Here is a 16,206-nt window from a genome sequence, read left to right on the forward strand (position 1 = left end):
CCCGCCTCCCGTCACCCCACGGGCTTTGTGTTTCTTCCTCCTTCCCTTTGTCGTTGCTGGATGCCGCTGTTAGGTCAGTGTTTTCTGGCTCCCCTGAGGGCACCAGAGGACAGGAACTCTGCCCGGGTCCGTGCTGCGTCCCCGGGGCCTGGGACGGGGTGGGCAGCTGATGAAAACGTACCAGATGAATTCCCGGCTCGAAGGCCAATTCCCCCCTAAGATGTTGGCTGTGCCTTTTCTCCAAGGAGAGAATTTGCGGAGGAGAGTTTGGGGACCGGGCTGGGAAAACACACAGTCCGGCCCGGAGAACCAAAGAGCAACATTATCAGGGATTCTCTCTGCAGCGGGAGCTGGCCCCATCTGGGTGCCCTTGGTGACTCAGCTGTGTAGACAGATCAGCCGGCTTACCAACCACACGGCACTCTACCTGTCCCTCCTCTGCTCACTGTTGGAGGATCCCTAGGTCAGCCTCTCAGCCCGGGCCGCCCCGCAGCCCAAAGGGTCTGCCGCGCCACCCTGCCGCCCGTCTGATGCCCTGATCGTGCCACCTCGTTTCCAGGGCGGTGGTTCCTAAATGCCCACACACTAGAGCCGAGCTTGAGCTTAAAGCCATGCTCCCTCGGTACCAGCTGGGTGGCCTTGGGCAGGTTTCTGAGCCTTTCCGGTCCTCGTGTCCATCCATCAGATGCGGGAGAAACAGAACAACTATTCTCGGGGCCACACTGAGTGCTATGATCGTTGCCTTTACTATCTGCAAAGTGGGGATAAGGATATTGACCTCACGTCCTTGGGTTATCGGGTTTGGCTCTTTCCCAGAACAGTCTGGCTGTGAACCCACTCAGTGTAGACAGAGGATAAAGGGGGAAGGGGTTGCTTGGAAAGGTGTGGGGGGGGGGAGGAGGGGCAGTGTGTCCGTCACTGAATAGCCCAGATGGTCTGAAGCCAGCTCTGAGGATCTGTCCCAGGGCCAAAGCAAAACAGTGCATCTGCACGGCGCCCTGCACAACCTCCTTCCCCGGCAACCCCCCTCCCCCGCTCCCCTCCCCCACGCTGGCTCAGGCTGCACGCTGGCCCCTCTCAATGCCTCCTGGGTCTCCCCGATCATTCGAGTGACTGCCACCTAATGATGGTCCGCTGGCCTTACCAGCATCTGTGGGCTTCCCCCGCCCCCTTGGCTAACAGATTTCAGCTCCGGGAGGAGAGAGGCCAACATGGGAGGGTTGCAGGGCCGGATTCAGGGCTTAAGAGCAGCAGGGAGGAGGGGTGGGTCTTGCCCCGGGCAAGGAGGGCATTTGAACCTGGCTCCCAGGATAACGGACATGGTGTGGAGGTAGCACTGACCACCTCCCTGGCTGATGCGGGGGGGGGGTCTCGGCGGCCGGGCCAGCCCACTGACGCCAGGAGGTGCGCGGGCAGGGCTGCCCCCTCGGGACCGGGCCGCGTGGGGTCTCTTGTGCGCCTTTGCCCTCCCACCTTCCTGCGTGCCCCTGGCTCAGCTTGCCTGACCGCGGCGTCCGCCCCTGGCGTGTCCGTACGTCTGGGAGCAGGTGCCGATGCGTGCCCGGCAGGGCGGCATCTCCGGGTGCAGGCCCGGGTCTCTCGTGTCTGGGCGCGCTCTTGCCTTTCGTGCGTGTCGGTGCGCATGCGCGCGGGCAGGCGTGTGCCTCTGTGGGCGGGTGTGCCTGCGTGTGCCCTCGCCCGCCTGGATGGTGCCCCTGAGTGTCGGCCTCCGCGTGGGGCTTCCTTTCATGTCTGTGATTCTAAACCCCACACCACCAAGCCCACAGTCCCGGCTCCGCTCTGCGAACCCAGCCACGCATTCAGAGGAGGAGCGGCTGGAACGCGAAGGCAGGTCTTTGCCGCTTTAAAGGTAAATTCCAGGGGGACGAGCGCTACAGAGGAATTGTCCCGGAGATAGCTGGCGGGTGGCCAATTCGGCTTGTAAAAAAGATCCCCGGTGCCTGTGGAGCCAAGATGAAACAATTCTTTGGAATTAACCAAGCTAATTTTGACGAGCAAACATTTTGCTACAATGAAAGTTTTTATTGTAGCACATAAAAGTCAAAACAACACCCAGTCCCCCTGGGGGAGACAGGCGGGCGGGGAAGAAGAAAAACAGCGCGCACACACAAGCTCTAGCGAATCATGTGAAATCAAAAGTGCTCCGAGCTGCCAAATTCGATGTGACGAAAATACCCGCGGAGAGGAGCTGCTTACGGGCAGCCCCCAGAAGCCGTTGCTTCCTTGGCTTCCGAGGCCGAATTCTGAGCCCCATTGGGAGCTCTTGGAGCGCGAGCCAGTTACGTTCCAGGGAAGAGCCAGGCCAGAGGGAAAGGGCATCGCTAGCTTCCAGAATATTCCTTAGGCCCGGGTGGAGGCGGGGTCGCCCGGCTGCTGGAGCGCGGGAAGAAAGCTGCCATTTCTGTGGTGCCCGGTGGCTGTCTGCAGCCAGCCCCTACTGTCCCTTACGCCCTCACTCTTGGGGCCCCCTCTGTGCCTTTGCTCAGGTGGGGGGTCCCCACTCACCCCTGCCTGTACCTCCAGGCTAGCTCAAGTCCCCACTCCTCCTGGCGTGACCAACGTTCTGGGTTCTTCCTGTGGTTCACCTGACTTCTCTGCGTCTCCGCTCGTCTCGTGACGACTACCCCGTGTTTTGGTGGAAGAAACTCCCTTTGGTGGACGAGGACTTTTGTCTTGAGCGCTGCGTGCGTGCGTGCATGGCGGTCGGGGAAGAACCCAACAAGGGCGAGCCCCTCTTACATAGCGTGTGGTCAGCTGAATGATGTCGTGCCGAACTAGCAAGCGTTTCCTCAGCTCCTACTTGGTCCCCAGAGCAGTGCAGGGCACCGGGGGGTGGGGGTGGGGGTGGAGGGCACGTACGTCTAAGACACAGTCTGGCCCTCCAGGCGCTCACACTCAATTGGATGGAGGGGGCACATATGCACGTAAGTAGCTACGGAAAGCGTCCCTGATAGCAAGTGGGAAAGCCTATAGTTTGGGGGCCCAGGTTTGCTCGGGACGATCAGAGCCGGCTTCCTGGAAGAAGGGACACTTGAACTGGCCTTGAAGGACCGAGAGCAGAGGGAGCAGAAGGTGGGTTCTTTCCCAGTGCCGTTCTGTGCTGCCTCCGGGGGGACCATCCTGGCTCCTTAACGGCAGCACACGACTGTGAAAGGCAGGACTGGTTCCATCCCGCACAGGCCCGATCCTGTTGTCTTTTCAGTTTCAAAACACATCATCCGTCTGACAGGACACATTTCAACACGGGTGCTCCCTGAACATGTGGAAGTGGGGTAATTTAGAGACACAGCTAAGACGGGCGTCGAAATAATTTTTTTTTTTTTTTCCCTCTGATGTCCTTCCAGGAGAACCCAGCTCTCCCTGGGGGCAGGGCTGTGTGATGATTTGGTGCACAGATGTGGGAGCCGGGTGGACCCGGGTGTAAATTTTGTTCCTTCTGCTTCCTAGGGGCGGGTATATACGGCGTGCAGATTCAGTACCCTTTCTATTTTTTTTTTTTTAAAGTTTATGTATTTTGAGAGAGAGAAAGCACGAGTTAGGGAGGAGCATAGGGAAAGGGAGAGAGAGAGAAAAAATCCAGGCACGCTCCACGCTGTGGGCACAGAGCCCCGACGTGAGGCTCAAATCCACGAACCTCGCGAGATCGTGACCTGAGCCGAAGTCGACGCTTAACCGACTGAGCCACCCAGGCGCCCCTCCGTATCCTTCCTAAACCTCAGCTTCCTTACGTGTAAAACAGAGGTCGGAACGTCTGCTTCACAAAGTCCATCCTGTTATTATTACCACCCGTTTTATCAGTTGTGATGATCCCAGCTGCACGTAACAAAATGCCAGCTAATAGCATTACTAACACATACACGTGTTGCTTGATGAGATATTTGGTTCCAAGGGTGCAACGGCCTCCGTGACGGCCCAGAATCTCTCTACCCTCCCGCTGTGCCATCCTCAGTGGATGTTGTCTCACGGACACAAAACAGTTGCCATGGTTCCAGGCGTCGTAGTTTCACCCACGAGCATCATCAACAGGAAGGAAAGTGGAGGAGAGAGGGAGGGACCCTCAAAGGGCTCTTTTGTCGCATGTCTCTTTAGTCGAGGAGGGAAATTGCCCCCTCCCCTCGTGTGGGTCGGAGCCGGGTCATTTGGCCACTGTCTGGCCAATCACTGGCCGAGGAGGAAGGGGTTACCATGACTGATTTAGACCAATCACATTTCATCCCTTGGGCTGGGCCTGTCAGTATCTGAACACAAATCTGCCTGAATGTGGGGGGGGGGGGGCGGGGAACCAACAGCGTGTGCCACCCAGGCTGTCCCTGCCCCCGGCGTGACCACCGCAGGAACGTAGTCGTGGCAGGATACAGAGCCAGGTCTCTAGACCACAAAGTGTCGAGGGTCATCTCTGGATGCTTTTAGAAAAGCAGAAAATCTCAGGAACCCAGCCACCCCGCCCCGTTCCAGCATCAAAGGCCCTAACCCCCACCGGGCACCCAAGGTGCAGGGGCGCCTGGGCGGTTAGGCATCCGACTCTTGATTTCGACTCAGGTCACGACCTCACGGTTCGTGGGTTCCAGCCCCGCGTCGGGCTCTGCGCTGACAGCCCGGAGCCTGCTTAGGATCCAATCTCTCCTTCTCTCTGCCCCTCCCCGTGCTCTTTCTCTCTCCCTCAAGATAAATAAACAACGACAACAGCAAAGAACACAGAGAACAAAGCTCTTGCCGCCAAGAGCTTGCAGCAGGGGGCTGGGGCTGCCCTGTGGCGGGAAGTTTTGACACAGCTAAAGGTGAAGGGGCGATGGCTCTGCAGCAAACTGGGGATTGGACGAGGGGTGCCTTAGGGCTTCTCCCAGCGCCCGGTCAAGTAGGGAAGGGGGTGGCCGCCTGGGTTCCAACAGAGAGCCTCGCTGCTTGCAAGCTGAGTGACCTTTGGGCGTGTTGCTTAACCTCTCTGAGCCTCAGCACGCTCAGCGCCAGAAGTAGGGAGAATTATAAGGTTGTAGAGGGGGATCCCTGGAAATAATGCCCGTGAAGCCCTTGGCAATGGCTGGCACCGGTAAGTGTTGGACACACGGGAGCCATCGTTGGCATACTGTTAATGATATTCTCACGGTAGCTCCACGGATTAGTGATTATTACCCGCCCCCCCCCCACCCCCACTGCCTACCATTATAGGTGAGGCTGTGAGTGGTGAGGGGGCTTGTCCCAGGGCCTTTGGGTGGTAAATGCAAAGGCAGAGTTAGAATGTAGGTCCCAGACTCTGATCCCGGGTCCTTTCCTCTGTGTTTCACTCCAGTCGGGACGGGGGTAGTAAGACAAGGGGGAGAGCGAACACCTAAACGTGGGGGGAGAAACGTAGATAGTCTGCCCACGCGAAGGCCTCAACCCAACTATAAATAATAACAGCTGATCTGCTTCTACGTATATTATTTTAATCGTTAAATGACGCAAAAGAGAATGGTTCTTTATATCCATTTTATTTTATTTTATTTTATTTTATTTTAATTTTAAATGTTTAGTTTGGGGGGGGGGGAGCGGGGGAGCAGAGAGAGAGGGAGACACAGAATCCGAAACAGGCTCCAGGCTCCGAGCGGTCAGCACAGAGCCCGACGCGGGGCTCGAACCCACGAACCGTGAGATCATGACCTGAGCCGACGTCGGACGCTTAATGACTGAGCCACCCAGGCGCCCCCTTGACCCCCATTTTACAAATGGCAGCGTGATGTTCAGAGAGGATAAGAAACGTGCCACACAAATGTTCACCGGAGCTCTGATCTGTCAGGCTCCAGGGCTTGGGTCCTGTCCGTTGGGCAGGGCTGTAGTAGGTCAAGCTGGGCCAGGAACACACTGGGTCCCTGCTGGCCCCCAAGACCCCTTTCCCCATGGGTCACTCCCAAACCCCCCTGGGGCACTCAAACCAGAAACTCCTGTCGCCCAGAAAACCTCAGGGCAACCACCTGCCTCCTCCTTGGCCTTTGTTCCGGAGGTTTCTAGATCCCTGCCCCAGCGGGAGCCAACTCCCTCCTGGCTTGGGCCACCACCCGCCACTGAGCGGACTGCAGGTCACAGCGGTGTGGAGGGGGCCTGCGGGTGCATCAGCGTCACGGCGTCCCCTCCTGGCGGTAACCGTGGCTGTAAGTCAGCGAGAGTCTCCCGAGTAACCCAGAAGGCTAGATCTAATGGTGGGGGCAGCAGGCATTTGGTAAGCAAGCGGGGAAGACATCTGGGGACAGGGAGGTTTGGGCATTCCTGAGATCATGCCAGGAATGACCTCGGGCCTGCGTGGAGACGCCATCCCTAGTTTGCAGAGGACTGTCACCAGCATCTGGAATTTGCCTCCAGCCCCTGTGTAGGGCACAGTTGCGGACGAGGAAACCAGGGCTTGGCCGTGGTCTGAATCACGCAGCCGGTAAGAGGCAGACCCCCAGGTCCCAGCCCAGACTTTTCAGCTCCTCGGGGTCCCTCTCCAGGTAACCATGAGGCAAGCTCTAGATCGAATCCTTGACCCCCAACCCGTCGCAGGGTCACTTGCAAGGTGAGGGGGGGGGGCGCTGTGCGTGGCCCCTCCTGGCGCTGGAGCCCTCCCGCTAAGAGAGCACCCAGACTGGAGGAGGGCCTTCTCGCGCTGGCAAAACAGGCCGATTCGGGTTGGACCCAGCATCTCACGGCAGGTCAAAAAGCAGAGCGAAAGGGGCGCCTGGGTGGCGCAGTCGGTTAAGCGTCCGACTTCAGCCAGGTCACGATCTCGCGGTCCGTGAGTTCGAGCCCCGCGTCGGGCTCTGGGCTGACAGCTCAGAGCCTGGAGCCTGCTTTGGATTCTGTGTCTCCCTCTCTCTATGCCCCTCCTCTGCTCAGGCTCTATTGTCTCTCTCTGTCTCAAAAGTAAATAAAAACAGGGGCGCCTGGGTGGCGCAGTCGGTTAAGCGTCCGACTTCAGCCAGGTCACGATCTCGCGGTCCGTGAGTTCGAGCCCCGCGTCGGGCTCTGGGCTGATGGCGCGGAGCCTGGAGCCTGTTTCCGATTCGGTGTCTCCCTCTCTCTCTGCCCCTCCCCCGTTCATGCTCTGTCTCTCTCTGTCCCAAAAATAAATAAAAACGTTAAAAAAAAAAAAAAAAGAAGAAGCAGAGCGAAAGTTTTGCTTCAGCCAGAAAACCCGGAGAGACAAACGGGCTCTAGTTCCCTCGGGTCTTGGGTTAAAAGTGTGGTCTGTGGAGGGCTTTGTGGCCTTGTGAGCTGAACAAGACATTTACTCTCTCTGGGTCCTGCTGGCGAAGGGAAGAAGGGAAGGCAAGTATATCCCTTCTTATAAGCCCTCCTGGTCTTTCTCCACACACTCGCACACACACACACACACACACACACACACACACACAGACTCACACGCGCATTCAGGGGGTGTATCTGGTGTCTACACCACTGGGTCACAGACTCGGACATCGCGGAACTGACCCCAACTGGCCTGGTTCGGCAGTTCTCAGACTAGAGTCCTCTGGGGAGCTTTAGAACACATCAGATGGCCAGGCCACAGCCCAGAAGCATCGCTTCCCTGTCTCCGTGGCCCAGCCGTGGGCATCGTGTTTTTCTAGAGCCTCCCAGGTGACTCCAACGTGCATCCAGGGTTGAGAACCCGTGACCCTCAATTCATTTCCTCACCCAGCGAGGAACCCCAACAGAGTGAATTTCGGGGGGGGGGGGACACCCCAGGATTAGATACAGCACCCACATTTCCAGGCCTAGCTGTCTCCCTCCAGCTTTGCGAGAAAAACCCTCACCCTTAAATTGCCCCGAGTGAGGGGCACGGTGAGTGACCATGAACCTAGCCCCCCCTCCCCCACAGCCGTTTCGGGGGAGAGGTGAGCAAAACTCACCTCCTTCCGTGCAGATGCTGGGGAGGGATGTTTCTCAGGCTGGGGGCCACCGCCTGTACCAGAATTCCCCAGAGCTTACTGATATGCAGATTCCCAGATTGCAAAAGCCGGACCCGGCAGGCCCTGCTGTATACACAGCGGCTGTCCGGGCATCGGAAGACCAGGGTTAGCCCCAGCTCTGGCCCTGACCTGGAGGTCACCTGAGCAGGCCCGGCCTCTCACCTGTGACCTCCTGCCCTCCGGGACAGGGTTCGTGAGACGCAAACCTTTGTCTGGGAAAAGACTTTGCTGACTCTAAGGCGGTAGAAGGAGTTGATTGCATTATTATTACTGGGGGGGAGGGGGTGGGATTTGTTTTTTATATTCTGCTTGTCCTGCCCCAGCCTGATGGCTCCGCGAATAAAACCTGGAGACTTGAGAGCCGTGAACACGCTGTGAGTGCCGTCCTGTGGTCATCGTGCGGGGGGCAGGGGGTGGGGACGACAGCTGTGTGTCAGTGAAGGTCTCCGGGCCACCTTTGGCTCATCTATTCGACAGGGTAACGAGTGGGCTTCTGTCGCTGTGCTGTGTCCTCTGGGGGTGTCCTGTGGCCCCAGTGAGCCTGGCGGTTAATGAAACGGAGGTGTGGGAAGAGGCAGGTAGAGGAAGCTGAACATTTCTGAGCATTTGCTGCGCACCAAGTTATCCCCTGGGCATTTAGAATAGATTAGTGCACAAAATTCTCAAAAACTATTATCCCCAAGAGAGGAGAATACGAAAGTTCCGGACGAGAAAACAGAAACTCCGAGTTATAACCAGCCCGTAGGCACTCAGGCAGCAATGGCAGAGCTGGGGTTAAAGCTCAGGAAAGCCTGTCTCCTGGACCCACGCTGTCCCCTTGTCCCACTTGGCCTTCCTGTGTGCCTGATTGCAGGACTCAGGAGGAGATGCCCACTTAGCCTGGTGATGGTGTGGGCTGCAATCCAAGCTCTTGGAGGTTCTTTGCCCTTGTGACTTCCGGGGATCACCCAGCCAGAACCCCTGGCCCAGGGCCGCCTTGGCTGTCCGGGAAGGATGAGAACATCTGAAGTCATTAGGTTTCCAACAACCCAGGGTTTCAAAGAAGGATAAAGATCAAAGGCAGAGGAGGTCAAAGAAGCCAAAGTCAGATCACCCCCAGATTAAAGCAGGAGGAGCCAGCTCCCCGCAGGCTGAAGTCTGTGGGAGGCCTGCCTAACCCCTCAACGGCCTCCCTGCCCTGGAATTCTGGCATGGGACGGAGGGCAGGCTGGACCCGGACAGAGATACATAGAGCAGGACAAGGGGACCTAAGAGAGAGCCGGAGAAGAGGGAGGGAGATGGAGAGAGAGGGAGAAAGCAAAACACAGAGAGCAAGGCAGAGAAGGGGTGGGGGGAGACAGAGAGACAGAGACAGGGAGGAACAGAGAAGGAAAAACAACCAAAAGCAAAACAAAAAGGTGCAGGCCTAAAGAGGCAGTGAGGCTTAAGAAGAGGGTGTCAGAGGTGAGGGCAGGGGAGAGTCTGAGCGAACCCTGAGGCGGGGTGTGTGGAACTCGGCAGAATTTCCCCTGTGGAGCTGGCCCACCTTGGCCTCGCGGCTCAGCCTCTTGGCCTGCCCTCCTTTCCCTACACATGGAGGTTGGCCTGCTTTCTAGATGAAAGGCAGAGCCTGCCAGGCCGTCTGCTCCGTTTTCCGCAGATGCAGTCTTCAGAAATGACTTTCCCCTGCAGAGGCTGTGAACCCTGGCTGGAGGGCCTGGAGGGGGCTGGAGGGGGCTGGAGGGGGCTGGAAGGGCCTGGTGGGGGCTGGTGGGGGCTGGAAGGCCTGGAGGGACCTGGAGGGGGCTGGAGGGGGCTGAGGGGGCTGGAGGGGGCTGGAAGGGCCTGGTGGGGGCTGGTGGGGGCTGGAGGGGCCTGGAAGGGCCTGGTGGGGGCTGGTGGGGGCTGGAAGGCCTGGAGGGGCCTGGAGGGGGCTGAGGGGGCTGGAGGGGGCTGGAAGGGCCTGGAGGGGGCTGGAGGGGGCTGGAGGGGGCTGAGGGGGCTGGAGGGGGCTGGAAGGGCCTGGAGGGGGCTGGAAGGGCCTGGAGGGGGCTGGAGGGGGCTGAGGGGGCTGGAAGGGCCTGGAGGGGCCTGGTGGGGGCTGGTGGGGGCTGGAAGGGCCTGGAGGGGCCTGGTGGGGGCTGGTGGGGGCTGGAAGGCCTGGAGGGGCCTGGAGGGGGCTGAGAGGGCTGGAGGGGGCTGGAAGGGCCTGGAGGGGGCTGGAGGGGGCTTGAGGGGGCTGGAGGGGGCTGGTGGGGACTGGTGGGGGCTGGAAGGCCTGGAGGGGCCTGGAGGGGGCTGAGGGGGCTGGAGGGGGCTGAGGGGGCTGGAGGGGGCTGGAAGGGCCTGGAGGGGCCTGGTGGGGGCTGGTGGGGGCTGGAAGGGCCTGGAGGGGCCTGGTGGGGGCTGGTGGGGGCTGGAAGGCCTGGAGGGGCCTAGGGGGCTGAGGGGGCTGGAGGGGGCTGGAAGGGCCTGGAGGGGGCTGGTGGGGGCTGGTGGGGGCTGGAAGGCCTGGAGGGGCCTGGAGGGGGCTGAGGGGGCTGCAGGGGGCTGGAAGGGCCTGGAGGGGGCTGGAGGGGGCTGGTGGGGGCTGGAGAGGGCTGGAGGGCCTGGAGAGGGCTGGAGGGGGCTGGAAGGGCCTGGAAGGGGCTGGAGGGGGCTGGAGGGGGCTGGAGGGCCTGGAAGGGCTGGAGGGGGCTGGAGGGGGCTGGAAGGGCCTGGAGGGGGCTGGTGGGGGCTGGTGGGGGGTGGAAGGCCTAGAGAGGGCTGGAGGGGACTGGAGGGGCCTGGAGGGGGCTGGAGGGGGCTTGAGGGGGCTGGTGGGGACTGGTGGAGCTGGGAGGCCTACAGCGACCTCCCCCACATCCTTGTCCCCTTAGAAGCTGGAGGACCCTCCCCACCGCAGGGCCAGCTCAGGCCTGCAGAGGCCATGGCCCGGTGTTCCCTGCCCCTCCTGACACCTGGGCCTGCCTTTCTCCCCTCCACCTCTGCATGCCTTGCCTTCAAAGCCCATCCCAGGCTGGTCCTCCTCCAAGGAGCTCACGGAGCCCAGGGTCCCGCAAGAATTTCTCCGGACTTCTTTTGCCTGCCATGCCGGGCCACGTTCAGTGACACAGCAGTTGTCTTCTAAATGCCAGGCACGTAAATTCTCTGTCCCCACCTCTCCATCTGGATTTAGGTCCTCTTCTCCCTGCCCCCACCCGGGGGCTTCCCACACGTGAACAGGGAGGCGTTCCAGGAGGTTCTGGATTGTGCTACTTCGATCTGCGTTGTGCTTGCTGCTTTTGCCAGACTCGCTCCTGTGAATGCTGGCACGTGGTCCTCAGTCTGGAGAGCCTGCAACTGATGACACGTGACCCACCGTGGAAGCGGACAGAGGGGGCAGAGGCCGAGGCGGGCAGCTCTCCAAGCTCCCTGAGCCGATCTGCAGCGCACTGAGACCTGGACCCCGCCTCTTGCCACAGGCGGCCACTGTCCCAGCCCCTCTTCCTGAACCTCGCTTGGGACGAGCGCTGAGCACCTGCGTTAGCGGGGACCCGCGGTGAGAACCGGCTTAGGCACAGACCTGAGAACCCCTCCCCAAGGGCCCAGCCTGCAACCTGGCCCCCAACCTGCTCTCTCACTTCTCTTTCTCAGTGGGTCAGCACCTGCTGAGCACGCCACACCCTCCCTCTCACCCCTGCCAGGAACACCCTCTTCCTTCCTCCCCCTCCCCTCCCCCACCAGAGGCCTCCTTCTGGGCTGGTCCGGCTTGGCCAAAGCAAGACACGTGGCCACTTAACTTCCAGGGCTCCCGCCCGCCCAGAGGAGCGAGGGAAGGGGTGGGACATCTGTGAACAGCCCCAGGGGGCTCCACATTCGAGGCAGTGGCCTCCCTTCCCGGGCTGAAGCATCTCAGGGACTGGAGCTACCCTCGTTTTCCTCTGTATCTCCCCCTTCCCCCTCCTCGCACGGGGTCAGGCACGCAGTGGACGCTGGGGTACTTGCCGAGCAGGTGATGGGGGCCCACACAAAAGGCAGCTTTGACCTGCGCAGCCCCCGCCCCCTCCCGTCAAGATGCTGACAACGACAGTGACGATGATAAGTGACATCCCTGGGCAAAGCACTGACATTGTCACAGCTTGTCACCTACAAGGACTCAGGTGCCTGGTGCACGGGGTGGGGCTCAGCGACTTGTTCACGATCACGCGGCTAGCCAGTGCAGGGGGGGCCATCACCTGAGTCTGAGCTCCTGAACGGTCTGCCAGACCCCTGAGCTGGAAGCGGGAGACGTGAGTTCTGGTGGCTCCCCTGCGTGGCCTTGGGTGAGTCGTCTCCCCTCTCGGAGCCTCGGGCTCCCAGTGTGTATAATGAGGGCTTGACCTTCTCGGGTGTTATGTTCCCCTTCTTGGGTGCTGTGTCACCACCCCTCCCCACCCCAAGGAGACACCATGAGGGTTCAGAATCAAGCGATGGTTAGAGGCAGGCCTCCTGTCTTCAGGCACCTTACGGTCCCGTGGGTCGAGCCCAGCCCCCTCGCCTTCCATGGAGGTTTGAGTTCCAGCTCAAGTGCGGACAGTGGGGCTGCGGGAGCCGGCGGGGGGTGCGGAGGGGAGGGGTGTGGGGGGAGGAGGGGTTGGAGAAGGTGGACGAAGGATTTGGCTGTGCAGGTGAGCTAGGAGGAGTTGACAACAAGCGTAGGTGGGGGTGAAGAGGCCACAGAGCGTGTGACCGGCTGGGAGGACCGGCGGCCCGGCGTGGAGAACGCGACGACCTTCTAGCCGTTTCCCTCTCCGAGCCCCCTCTCGTGAGCAAATGTCTTTAATTTATGAAGGGACTGATTTTAAATCATCCTCCCTCTCTCCCTGCCCACCCGCCCTCCTCCCCTGCCTATATTTCCCCCTGCCCATAAATTTTTTTTAATGACAGTTTAGAAAATGAGCAAATCTTTGGTGACACTTTTATCACCTCCAGAATACTTTCGATAAGAGGTTTCGGTAGATTGCATTCTGGGAGAGGGGGAGAAGAGAGACCAGATAACAGCTCCGTCTACCGAGGCGGAACCCCCCCCACCCCGCCCCGCCCCGCCTGCCCCGGCCCCGTCCCAGCCCTCAGCCCAGAGGCTGCCCCTCGTTCCCCCTGCTGGTACCCAGCTCCTGGGGTCCCAGCACCATCCCGACAGCCTGCTCACCCTGTGGCCTGGGCACAGCCCTTCACTCCTCCCTCTCTGCCGGTCTTTCGCAAAATCTTGCCTAGCGCAACGGATAATTAGCGCCAACCTATTAATAATGGTTGAAAGTAATTAGCTGCTGACATTTTGTACCACACCTAGTTACTCAGACTGGCAAATCAGGTCCAAAAATATTTCTCAAACTAAAAACAGAGCTGAGGTAGATGTCAGGGGAGCTGGAAGGTTCCCACGGCACCTGGAACGCAGGCCCACCGCCAAGAGTTCTCAGCTGGGCTGGGAAAGCAAGGAAACCCGCCCGGGGCGAGATTGTGTCAGAAGGAATGCTTTGGAGGGCCCAGAATGGGAGGCGACGGGGGCAGGGAGAGAAGCCTCCCATGGTTTCTGCACAGGGACCTGATCCCCGGAGAGGGGACTGCTTACGTGAGGTTGGTTGGGAGACGGAAGGCTTAGGGGGCTTGTTGCACAGTCCGGGAGGGAGCGGAAGCCTGGGCAGGAACCGAGAACCAGGCCTGGGAATGAGGGACATTGGAAGGGAAATCAACAGGACTCGGGGGCTGGCTGGACACGGGACCTGTGAGCGGCAGGGTTTAGGAGAATGGGGATCCACAGAGAGAGGCCAGCCGGGGAGATCCCTGGGTGACTTGTGGAAGGATCCTGTCTGGTTAGAAATATATGGAGGAGAAAAGCAAGTTTTGTTGTCTTCAAGAAACACATTGTTGTGGGCAGTCAAAATGTCACTTGCTTCCTTTTATAAGTTTATGTATTTATTTTGAGAAAGAGAGAGAGAGGAGAGGCGGAGAGTGAGAGAATCCCAAGCCGGCTCAGTGCCGACAGCGCGGAGCCCAGCTCGGGGCTCGATCTCATGAACGTGAGATCACGACCTGAGCGGAAATCAGGAGTCAGGCGCTTAACCGACTGAGCCACCCGGGCGCCCCAAGTGTCATTTGCTTCTAATCGAATTATGGTTAAAACAAGGTTGGGGCGGGGGGGGGGGGGAGGGGAAGTGTCGTAAGTCATAAAAGTGCCGTGAGTGAGAAAGTGACTTGGGTGCACAGAGGCCCTGACGTTTATTGAGCATTTGCAGCGGGCCGTTCCCCGTGCCTGGCACATATAAGAGCTGATGTGGGTAAAGAGCTGAGTGCCGTGCCTGGCTTTGCAACAGGGACCTCTGTCCCTTCATCTTTATTATTGGGAGGAAATCGTTACGGCTACTGGTGACCATGAACGGTTAGGGCCCGGAAGATAGTTGTGTGGCCGAGCACCTACGAGGTGCCAGGCACTGTTCTACGTACTTGGCATTTGTTAATCCCGCCAATGTCCTAGAGGGCAGGCGCTATTATTATCAATCTCATTCTACAGATGAGAAAGCAGAAGCACAGAGAGGTTGAGTAACTCTCCGGAGGCCACACAGCAATTTGTACCACGTCAGAGACAGAACCTGCTAGCCTGGCTCCAGCTGCCCCCGAAACTGTAGCATCGGGTCTGTTTCTGACCCTGAAGAGGAGTCGTGAGGACAATAGGGGACTGGAGAAGATTCCACAGGGCTCCCTGAGAGCAGGTCTCTTCTCTGAGGACGGGAAAGCTCTGAAGGAGAAGAGATGTGAAGACTGAACTGTTTCTGTCTACACAGAGACGCAGGAGAAATGGGGGGGCTTGCACGGACCTCCGGGGGCTGCAGGGAGGGGCCTGAGGGAGTGCTCGGCCCTCCAGGCTTTCCTGGCTCGGGAGCAGAGCCGGGGTGAGGAAACAGAGGTCCAGAGGGGCAAGACCAGATAGGTAGACGGAATGAGGGATAGCGCTCGCTCTTGGGTCGTTTTGCTCTATTCTTTATTCTAAGGAGCATTTGAATGTGCCCAGACCGTGGAGAGAGGACACAGGCGTGAGAAACTGTGGCTTCGCGCATCCCTTTGACATTTTCCCCAGCGTCTGTGGCAGGGCGGGCGAGCCACTGACCTCACCGAACCCTGGTCCCCTGGCCTGCAAACGCATAGAGTCCCTAATCAGAAGGTGCAAGCTGGCCCCCACGTGCGTGGAGCTCCTGGCCCAGACTCGGCCTTCCATAGTCCGTAATTGGCAGCTATTATTATTATTATTATTATGGCTATAACCATAGATCATTAATTTACAGTGTAAAAATCCTTCACCTGTTTCATTTTGCGCTATTTTATGGAAGAATTAAATTTTTATAGGAGATCTCCTAATTGGCCGGATTCAGTGTCATCCCTGCCCCTTTCGGGTATGCACAGCAGACAGGCAATGACAGGTGCTATTTCTATCCGGTGACACCCACCCACCCGAGCCACTTTTTTTTTTTTTCATCTCCTACCATCTACCGAGTGTGGGCTCTATATCAGGCACCACCCTTCATTGTCTTCATTATTTTAATCCTGACAACAACCTTGCAGACAGGAGCTTGCCCCCACTCGACGGACAAGGAAACCAAGGCTCCGAGAGGTTAGATGACGTGCCGGGGGTCACACAGCAGGGAAATGCTGTGTGGGGATTCAGAGCCAGGTGTGTCTGTCACTACAGCTTACGTCTCCTCCCAGATGGGACGATCCAGGGTTTAGGGAATCCTCTGGGGTGGGACGAGCTCTCCAATGACGGGGACAACGACTAGCCAAAGGCGATGCGGTGGACCATCGGAGCTCTCCAGGGATGGTTCCCTTCTGGGGCTGAGCAGATCCCAGAAACCCCAAGAAAGCATCAGCCAGGATGACACCTCGACGTGTTTTGTGTCCCCCACTTGTCAAGGGAGGCTAATTCCTCCTCTGACACCTCCATGTGGCTTGTCTCTCTGGCTCCCACCCTCGACTCAAGAGCCTGGTGTTCAAGGGACCAGGTGCAAAGCAGGAAACAGAGCTGCAATGACCCCTTACATGTGTCCAGAGCATTGTAATTTGTAGAGAGCTCTTTAACATACACCACGCATGGCCTCCGAGCTAAGAGGAGGCCGTGTCCTTTCAGATAAGAACACAGGCTCTCGGGAGCACTGACTTCGGCTGGAGTCTCCATTTCACCCTTTCGGTGCTGTGTGATCTTGGGCAAGTCATGTTACCTTACCTGAGAAATGGAGAAAATACCTACTACCTATGATCTTTCTGAGGGTTGATTGAA

The 16,206-nt window shown here is 58.8% G+C and overlaps 1 long non-coding RNA gene across 2 annotated transcripts; it reads left to right on the forward strand.

Moving 5' to 3' along the window:
• The first annotated feature begins 1,712 nt into the window (after positions 1 to 1,712).
• Positions 1,713 to 15,290, forward strand: LOC123582789. Of its 2 annotated transcripts, none has more exons than XR_006704555.1 (2): positions 1,713 to 1,870; positions 14,449 to 15,290. It is a non-coding gene; the product is annotated as an uncharacterized LOC123582789 (long non-coding RNA). The 2 variants fall into 2 exon arrangements; XR_006704554.1 differs by lacking the exon at positions 1,713 to 1,870 and adding an exon at positions 10,727 to 12,223.
• Positions 15,291 to 16,206: the final 916 nt, after the last annotated feature.

This window comes from Leopardus geoffroyi, chromosome B3 (genome assembly GCF_018350155.1).
Source record: "Leopardus geoffroyi isolate Oge1 chromosome B3, O.geoffroyi_Oge1_pat1.0, whole genome shotgun sequence".
NCBI classification, from domain to species: Eukaryota; Metazoa; Chordata; class Mammalia; order Carnivora; family Felidae; genus Leopardus; species Leopardus geoffroyi.